Raw genomic sequence first — 10,111 nt, 5'->3', positions numbered from 1 at the left:
GCCTCAGCCTCCCGAGTAGCTGGGACTACAGGCGTGCGCCACCATGCCCAGCTAATTTTTGTATTTTTAGTAGAGACGGGGTTTCACCATGTTGACCAGGATGGTCTCGATCTCTTGACCTCGTGATCCACCCGCCTCGGCCTCCCAAAGTGCTGGGATTACAAGCGTGAGCCACCGCGTCCGGCTAGTATTTTCTACATACAGAATCTTTACATCTGCAAATAGAGTTTTCCTTTCCAATCTGATGCCTTTTATTTTCTTGCCTAATTGCCCTAGCTAGAAACTCTAGTGCAATGTTGAATAGAAATGCCAAGAGCAGACATCTTTGTCTTGTTCACAATCTTAGGAAGAAAGCATTCAGTCTTTCACCATAGTTGCTGCCTTTTTTTTTTTTTTTTTTTTTTCTTGAGACTGAGTCTCGCTCTGTCACCCAGGCTGGAGTGCATGAAATCTCAGCTTACTGCAACCTTCGCCTCCGGAGTTCAAGCAATTCTCATTCCTCAGCCCCTGGAGAAACTGGGATTACAGGTGTGTGCCACCACCCCCAGCTAATTTTTGTATTATTAGTAGAGACAGGGTTTCGCCATGTTGGCCAGGTTGGTCTCAAACTCCTGACCTCAGGTGATCCGCCCACCTCGGCCTCCCAAAGTGCTGGGATTACAGGCGTGAGCCACCTCACCTGACCCATAGATGTTCTTTATACAAAGTTCCTGTCTATTCCTGTCTAGAAAGGGTGGCTTTTTTGATTTTTGTTTTTATCGTGAAATTGTCCTGGGGCCAGGTATGGTGGATCACACCTGTAATCTCAGCACTTTGGGAAGCTGAGGTTGGAGAATCACTTGAGGCCAGGAGTTTGAGATCAGCCTGAGCAACATAGCAAGACCCCATTTCTGAAAAAAAAAAATTTTTTTTTACTCTGCTCCCCTCGCCCTCAAATTTTTTTTAAAAGAATTAGCCAGGTGTGGTGGCGCATGGCTGTATTCCTAGCTACTCAGGAAGCTGAGGCAGGAGGATTGCTTGAACCCAGGAGTTCGAGGCTACAGTGAGGTATGCCTGTTCCACTGCACTATGGCCTGGGTGACAGCTAGACCCTGTCTCTAAAAACAAGGTGTTGCATGGCCGGGCATGGTGGCTCAGACCTGTAATCCCAGCACTTTGGGAGGCTGAGGCGGGTGGATCACCTGAGGTCAGGGTTCGAGACCAACCTGGTCAACATGGTGAAACCCTGTCTCTACTAAAAATACAAAAATTAGCCAGGCATGGTGGCACACACCTGTCATCCCAGCTGCTTGAGGGGCTGAGGCATGAGAATTGCTCGAACCCAGGAGGCAGAGGTTGCAGCGAGCCGAGATCGCGCCAATCCTGTCACTGCACTCTAGCCTGGGCAACAAGAGCGAAGAACGCCACTTCAGAAAAAAAAAAAGGGGTGTTGCATTTTGTCAAATGCTTTTTATGTGCCTATTGATATGATTATATGGTTTCTGGCCAGGTGCGGTGGCTCACACCTGTAATCCCAGCACTTTGGGAGGCTGAAGCAGGTGGATCACCTGAGGTCAGGAGGTTGAGACCAGCCTGGCCAACATGGTGAAACTTACCTCTACTGAAAATACAAAAATCAGCTGGGTGTGGTGGCAGGTGCCTGTAATCCCAGCTACTTGGGGGGCTGAGGCAGGAGGCTCACTCAAACCCAGGAGGTGGTGGAGGTTGCAGTGAGCCAAGATCGTGCCACTATAACCCAGCCCTGGGCAACAAGAACAAAACTCCACCTCAAAACAAAACAAAACAAAGAAACAGAGTCAGGAATGATAGTATGCTGCTCAGAGCCAGGCCTGAGGAGTGGAACACAGTGGAACCATCACACACACACACGCGCGCGCGCACACACACACACACACACACACACACACACAGAGCCCTTTTTCCATTTCAACCCTAAAATTGTAATTTTGAAAATACCATGTTTATAAAAATAGGATCTCTTCCAAGTAGGTTTCTGGTTTTAGGGAGGTTTTAGGAAATTTGGGGGTGTTATTGTGTACGGGTTTTTTTGTTATTGTTTTGTTTTGTTTGTTTGTTTTGTTTTTTGCCTTAGGTGTACATTGGAGGATTTGCTTTAACAGAATGTCTTTTTGGCTTTACTGGCTATCCTGGCCAGTTCCTGCTTATTAATACTCAAACACATCAATTATTCATCTGCACTTGGGTATATTACACATGCCGAGTCATCCATCCTCCTGCCCTCTTTGTTAAAGGAGGCTTTGAGGCCAGCAGCCCCATGGGGAAGGCGTGTAGCTGGGACTCAGGGCTGACTCAGAGGGCCAGCCCTGGCCAGCTCATGTCTGAGGTCACATCCGAGGGAGAGGAGGTAGCAGAGCTGAGTGAACAGAATCTTGCTCTAACAACATCCCAGGCTCCACGCTGCCTTGCCATGCTGTCTGTGTGAGGTCAGGGATTTGTCAAGATGAAGGGCTAGACCTTTGAGAATTTTGCTCTTTCAACTCTTCTCTTGTCCTTGACCTGAAATTAAACTAGCAGCAAATAGTTCCTGTATGCAATGGTGGCAGCTGATGTGTGCTGGGGAAAATGATGGTCAGTCAGAACCATGTGATCCTCAAATGGGGAAGCTCAATTTCAAGGAGGGCAGGAAGGTCACAGGCAAGGCTACTTGGCAGCCAAGTACAAAGTCACGGTGGAATCTCTGTCTCCTGATGACCATCAACCTTCTGCAAGGAATTCGTAGTGAGGGTCAGAACAGTGGAGGGTCTGCTGTTCTGTGTGCACTGACTCCCAGGTAAAGCCAGATCCATAGGGGAGAAGGGAGTAAGATGATTATTTATTTATTTATTTGAGACGGAGTCTCACTCTGTTGTCCAGGCTGGAGTGCAGTGGCATCATCTCGACTCACTGCCACCTCTACCTCAAGAGGCTCAAGCCATTCTTGTGCCTCAGCTTCCAGAGTAGCTGGGATTATAGGCATGTGCCACCATGCCCTGCTAATTTTTGTATTTTTAATAGAGACCGGTTTCACCTGTTGGCCAGGCTAGTCTCAAACTCCTGGGCTCAAGCGATCCACCCTCCTCGGCCTCCAAAAGTGCTGGGATTACAGGTGTGAGCCACCATGCCTGGCCACCACTACCCTGATTTTTGTGTTTTTCATCCCCTTGTGTTTTTTTCAATAGTTTCATTCTATACGTTTGCATCTTTAAACAATATGTTGTTTGGTTTTGCATGTTTTCACTTCTGAATCATGCTATGTATATTCTAAGAATTGCTTGTTTGTTTTTTTTAATAATAACTCAAGATTATGATACTGAGACGCATTCAGTTTGTTGTGTGTGGCTATAAACATTTTTCTCTCTGTTATATACTGTTTCTTTGTGTGAATATGCCATTTTCTGTATTCATACAGATAATGGACATTTGAACTGTTTCCAGTGTGTTTCTGTAACAAACGGTAGTGCTGTAACTATTCTCAAACATGTTCCCTGTGCATATGTTTGAGAGTTTCTTTTTTTTTGAGACAGAGTCTCACTCTGTCACCCAGGCTGGAGTGCAGTGGCACGATCTTGGCTCACTACGGCTTCTGCCTTTCAAGAAGCTGGAATTATTCAGGCCTGGATAGTTTTTTTTGTATTTTTAGTAGAGACAGGGTTTCACCATGTTGGCCAGGCTGGTCTTGAACTCCTGACCTCAGGCGATCCCTCCTCCTTGGCCTCCCAAAGTGCTGGGATTACAGGCATGAGCCACTGCGCCCAGCCAAGAGTTTCTTTAGGGTAAATATTTTGGGTGGAATTGCTCAGTGGTAGGGGCCGCACAACTTCAACTTTAATTGTTAATGTCAGATTGTTGTCCAAAATGTCAATTTTACTGGTTTTTGCCAAAAAACTAAGTTTTGGCTTTGTTGATTCTCTCTGACTCCAAGCTCTGTTCTCCTCTTGAGGTGAGGGGTGGAAAGTGCAGCCACCCAGGAGGTGAGTCCTCTGAGCTTTGGAAGGGTGGACTCCGCGCCTACTGTGCCAGTGCTTTCCGGGAGTTTTCTCTGTGGACCCCCAGAGCAACTGTGAGCGGTAGCTCTCCCCATTCCCATGTCTGCCAGGGCCTTGATCTTGGATTTCCCAGCCTCCAGAACTGTGAAGAATAAATTTCTGCTGTTTTTAAGCCACCCAGTCTATGGCATTTTGTTATAGCATCCAGAATGGACTGAAATAGCTTACATTTGCAACAACAGATGACTTTAAGTATTTGTTCTTATTATTTACCGACCCCAAGTGTGTGTTGTTGTCTTTTGCCTTTTGCCTATATTTCTATTGGGTTGCTGATCTTATTAAATTATAGGTCTTTCTCTCTCCCTCTTTCTTCTTTCTTTTTCTTTCCTTCTTTCTTTCCTTCCTTCCTTCTTTTTTTCTTTCTTTTCTTTCTTTCCTTCTTTTCTTGATGGAGTTTTGCTCGTTTTGCCCAGGCTGGAGTGCAATGGCATAATCTCAGCTCATTACACCCTCTGCCTACCAGGTTCAAGTGATTCTCCTGCCTTAGCCTCCCGAGTAACTGGGATTGTAGGTGCGCACCACCACACCTGGCTAATTTTGTATTTTTTTTTTGAGACGGAGTTTCACTCATGTTACCCAGGCTGGAGTGCAATGGCGCGATCTCGGCTCACCGCAACCTCCGCCTCCTGGGTTCAGGCAATTCTCCTGCCTCAGCCTCCTGAGTAGCTGCGATTACAGGCACGCACTACCATGCCCAGCTAATTTTTTGTATTTTTAGTAGAGACGGGGTTTCACCATGTTGACCAGGATGGTCTCGATCTCTTGACCTCGTGATCCACCCACCTCGGCCTCCCAAAGTGCTGGGATTACAGGCTTGAGCCACCGTGCCCGGCTAATTTTGTATTTTTAGTAGAGATGGGGTTTCACCAAGTTGAGCAGGCTGGTCTCGAACTCCTGACCTCAGGTGATCTGCCCACCTCAGCCTCCCAAAGTGCTGGGATTACAGGCCTGAGCCACCGCCCCCAGTCATATTATAGACATTTCTTATATGGTATGGATTGAAATCAGTTATAACTCCTCCCAGTTTGAGGCTCGCATTTTTGCCCTCTTTATGGTGTTTTTGAAAAACATAAACTGTTAAAAAGTTTAACTGTATATCCCTATGCACCTTTTTATTTTGCAGTATGTGCACCAATGACAAAAAGAAAAGATGAAATTTGAATTAAAACCAAAAAGCTTAGTCTGTATCACTCTCCCCTGATTAAATTTCTAAATTACAGCTCTCCTGTCCTGAAGTTACATTATTCACGAGTTCTGCTGTGTATGTGACCTGGGAGTGGGCAATTTCTCTGTTCACAGCTATGTCCTCAATGCTTCAAATATAGCTTTGCCCAAAGTAGGTGCTCAATACACACTGTGGATGAAAGGAACAAAGGAAGGAGAGAGGAGTAGGGGGCAGCCACCAAAGGCTGATGTGGCTTTTTATGACTCCACCTAATGGGGGCCAAATGGCTCCAAGAGTAGGGCAGCAGCCTGAGTAATAGAGGAAACAGTCTCTCCGCAAGCAGAGCTTAGACTTTAGAATCTTTGGAAAACCTGTTTGTACTTGGGAGATGTGCTTACTTTAATACATCGACCCTACAATGATGGGCAGGTCTGAGGCTCCAGGAGTGCTGGGCAGGCTATTCGCCCACTCACTCCTTCTCTGTATCCTTTTCACCTGCCTGTCTTGGAGCCAGTGGGTGTTGGAGCCAGCAGACTGAAGTCTAAGGGCACTGCTTTCTGCCCGTGAGCTTAAGCAAGCCTCTTGCCCTTCTGAATCTCCAAGTCCTTGCCTGCAAAGCAGAGGCGATGATAAACACTAACGCCTTATCTGGTGCTGCAGGAGCCCTTACCAAGGGCTTTTATGTCTCCTATCAGAGCCCAGGACTCAGGGAGCTAGGCGAAACTGGAGGAGAAAACTGGGCAGGTGGAGTGAGTCGCTCACACCCCGCCCTGTGTGGCCTAAGAAGCCTTGATCTGTGTTCTGCAGACTCCAAGCTCTGTGCTCCTCCGGGGGGAGGGGTGGAAAGTGCAGCCACCCAGGAGCTGAGTCCTCTGAGCTTTGGAAGGTTGGACTCTGCGCCAGCTATGCCAGTGCTCTCTGGGAGTTTCCTCCGTGGACCCCAGAGAAACTGAGTGGTCGCATTCCCATTTCCATTTGACTTCGGAAACCGTGCCTCAGAGACAGGAAGTCATTTGCCCAAGGTCCCCCGCATTCAGGGTCATAGCCAGAGTTCCAGCTCCAAAGCCCTTACCTCTCTGTCACCACCGTGGTCTCCCTAGACCTTTAGGTACGGTTCCAGACAGGGGGTTTTCCCAGCTCAGAGCAGAGTGGGGCATGGGACAGGGCACCGTCGAGAGGGCCAGGCTACCAGAACCTGGTACTGACAGCTGCGTTGAGTGCGTCTGGAACTAGACGGGTACCGATCATCTTCAGCAGATCCGAGAGCTGGAGAATTACTGCAGGGGAAATGGCCCTGTCCCTCTCATATCCCCAGGGCCGTCTCCACACCACGGTGAAGTGTGGGACGTAGTAAAGGCATACCTCCAGGCTGTGGAAAAAGTTGAGATGATTTTCAGAATAGTGTGCTTAGGAAGGTGGGGGTACCCATGTTCTCCCCAAGAGGTGTTTCATCCAGAGCTATCTGGAAAGGCTGTGGTACCGGAAGCCAGAAGGCAGAAAATCACCGATGCATCTCTACCGAGTTTTCAACTGGGGCCTATTCTGACCTAAGCACAGGAGGTTCAAGGGCTCTGCACTAACCAGGAATGGCAGGATTGACGGCAGAGTTTCGGCCTTGGAGCCCAGGCCTCGCTCTCCCTTTGTTTGCTCCTGACATTGGATGCATTACAGCCCCTCCTGGGTCTCGGTCAGTTGCCTCTCATGTGCCCATTGACGTGTCACAGGGCACGTTGGAGAATTAGGGGGTCCTAGCGTGGGTGTCTTGTGCCAGGTACACAGCTGGAGCTCGATAAATGTACTGTGACCTCAGGCAGGGCCACCCTGGGGGCTGGTCTGCAGAGTCTTCAAGGAAGACGCAAAGATGAGGACAAGGACCCAGGACAAGGACAGGACGAGAGCAGAGAGGCTTCGGGCAGGCAGGGGAGCCTTTCCAGGTGGTGAATGGCAGGAACAGAATCTAGGAAGTGAGAATTCCTGGGTGCCTTCTGGGCCTTGAAGCAGGGCTCACAGAGGGCAACAGTACCCCACTGAGGTGAAGAAGGGGACTGGAGAGGTACATTAAAAGAATGGCAGCTTGCCTGCCTTCATCCTCGATGTAGGGGGCAGCAGCCTGGCATGGAGTCCAAACGGACCTCATATTTCCCAAAGACTCCAAGTATCTGGGGCCTACCTGGAGTGTCCCAGGAACACCTACTGCCCGGCCCCTCCTCTTACCCCTGCCGCCAGCATGATGACCCCAATGTCTCGTAATTATCACACTCTGCTTTTCTCCATTTCTGTGGCTCTACATATTCTCATGCTCAGCTCTTGGTCTGCAACATATCTATGTACGCACACACACTCACCCACATACACACACGCACTGAGGAATGGCTCCCGGGTCCCAGCAGTCCCCATACTCTGGTGGAGGAGCTGTGCTTGTGAGGGCTGTGATGTGGTGGCGAGCCTCAACTAGATGTGGTGCAGACAGCATGGGCCTGTGGGTCAGCAGATACGGCACTCAGCATGATGGTACTGGTTAGGACCACACTGGGCTGCAAGTAACACACCACCCAACTGTAGTGGGTCCAATAAACAGGTGCTGATCTTGATCTCTTGACCTTGTGATCTGCTCGCCTTGGCCTCCGACAGTGCTGGGAGTACAGGCGTGAGCCACCGCGCCCGGCCCTAGCAGGTGCTGATTTTTTTGCATAAGAAATCAGGACGATGGCAATCTCACCGCTAGTGCAGTGCTCAAAGGTGCCGTGAGGGAACCGGACACTTTCTTTCTGGTGCTTATGTGTATGTTGGGGGCTCTGCTGGGGCTTGGAAGATTTGGGCCCCCATTCTGGCTCTGTTGCTAACGAGTTGTCCAGCTTCAGATAAAGCTTCTAAAGCTTTCATTCCATCTCTTTATTTTATTTGTTTTTAAAATTGTGGGCTGAGTACAGTTGCTCCTACCTATAATCCCAGCACTTTGGGAGTCTGAGGTGGGAGCATTGCTTGAAGCCAGGAGTTTGGGACTACCCTGAGCAAAATGGCAAACCCTCATCTGTACAAAAAATATATAGATACAAAATTTTGTATCCATATACAGCTACTTGGGAAACTAAGGCAGGTGGATCACTTGAGCCCCGAAGGTTGAGGCTACAGTGAGCTATGATTGTGCCACTGCACTCCAGCCTGGGTGACAAAGTGAGGCCCTATCTCAAAAGTGAATAATAGAACTGTGGTAAAATACATATAACATAAAACCATCGTAACCATTTTTAGGTGTGCAGTTTAATGGCATTGGGTACCTTCACATTGTTGTGCAATCTGTCCTCATGTCTCTTATCTTCCCAGATGGAAACTCTGCCCATTAAGCAAGAACTCTATTTCTTCCTCCCCATGGGCACCACTATTCTACTTTCCGTCTCAATAAATTTGACTGCGCCAGGTAGTCAGAGAAGAGGGATCATACAGAATTTGTCCTTTTGTGTTTGACTTATTTCACTCATCATAATGTCCCCAAGGTTCGTCCATGTTGTAGCTAATGCCAGAATAGTCCCCCCCCTTTTTTTTTTGAGAAGAGTCTCACTCTGTCGCCAGGTACCAGGCTGGAGTGCAGTGGCATGATCTCGGCTCACTGCAACCTCTGCCTCCCGGGTTCAAGCAATTCTCCTGCCTCAGCCTCCCTCTGAGTAGCTGGGACTACAGGCATGCACCATTATGTCCAGCTAATTTTTTTTTTGTATTTTTAGTAGAGATGGGGTTTCACCATATTGGCCAGAATGGTCTTGATCTCTTGACCTTGTGATCCACCCGCCTCGGCCTCCCAAAGTGCTGGGATTACAGGCGTGAGCCACCGTGCCCGGCCAGAATTTTCCCTCCTTTTAAGGTTGATAATATTCCACTGCACGAACATACCACATCTTGTCTAGCCATTCATCTACGGATGGACACTCGTTTTGCTTTTGCATTTCAGCTATTGTGAATCAGGCTGCCATGAACATGGGTGGGCAGATATTTTCTTTTCTTTTTTTTTCTGTGACCTGCCTTGGAAAGATATTTTCTTTTTTTTTTTTTTTTTTTTTTTTTGAGACGGAGTTTCACTCATGTTACCCAGGCTGGAGTGCAATGGCGTGATCTCGGCTCACCGCAACCTCCGCCTCCTGGGTTCAGGCAATTCTCCTGCCTCAGCCTCCTGAGTAGCTAGGATTACAGGCACGCACCACCCTGCCCAGCTAATGTTTTTTGTATTTTTAGTAGAGACGGGGTTTCACCATTTTGACTAGGATGGTCTCGATCTCTTGACCTCGTGATCCACCCGCCTCGGCCTCCCAAAGTGCTGGGATTACAGGCTTGAGCCACCGCGCCCGGCCTAGGAAAGATATTTTCTTAAGACTGTATTTTCAATTCTATCTACCTAGAAGTGGGATTACTAGATCATATGGTAATTCTATTCCTAATTATTTTCAAGAAACTTAATACTTTTTCATAGAAGCTGCACCATTTTACATCCCACGAACAGTGCACAGTTTCCAATTTCTCCACGTTCTCGCCAAAATTTGTTATTTTCTGTTTTTTAGTAGTAGATATTCTAATGGCTAAGAGGTGGCATGTCACCTCTTTGAGACTCAGTTTCTCATCTGTCCCACAGGGACACAGTAGGGCTAGATTATCTCCAGCTTCTGATGTTTCATGGTGCCTTCCTTCCTGCCATGAAAGTAAGTACTGCTTATGCACATATACAGCTTGGTAAATTTAGTTATATCTTTTCAGGTTGGGGCCCCAAGGTAGAAACTATTTTAATATGAACACAGGAAACAAGAAATATGAAAATCCTGGGCCACAGAGAGTCCTGCGAACAGAACAATGTTTTACTTTTTCTTCTCCTCCTCTTCTTTGCTTTTTTGCTTGTAACTCACACACCCAAGTG

Source organism: Sapajus apella, unplaced genomic scaffold, assembly GCF_009761245.1.
Source record: "Sapajus apella isolate SASKATOON/1434 unplaced genomic scaffold, GSC_monkey_1.0 scaffold20, whole genome shotgun sequence".
Classification (NCBI taxonomy): domain Eukaryota; kingdom Metazoa; phylum Chordata; class Mammalia; order Primates; family Cebidae; genus Sapajus; species Sapajus apella.
Note: the sequence above shows the minus strand (reverse complement) of the source record.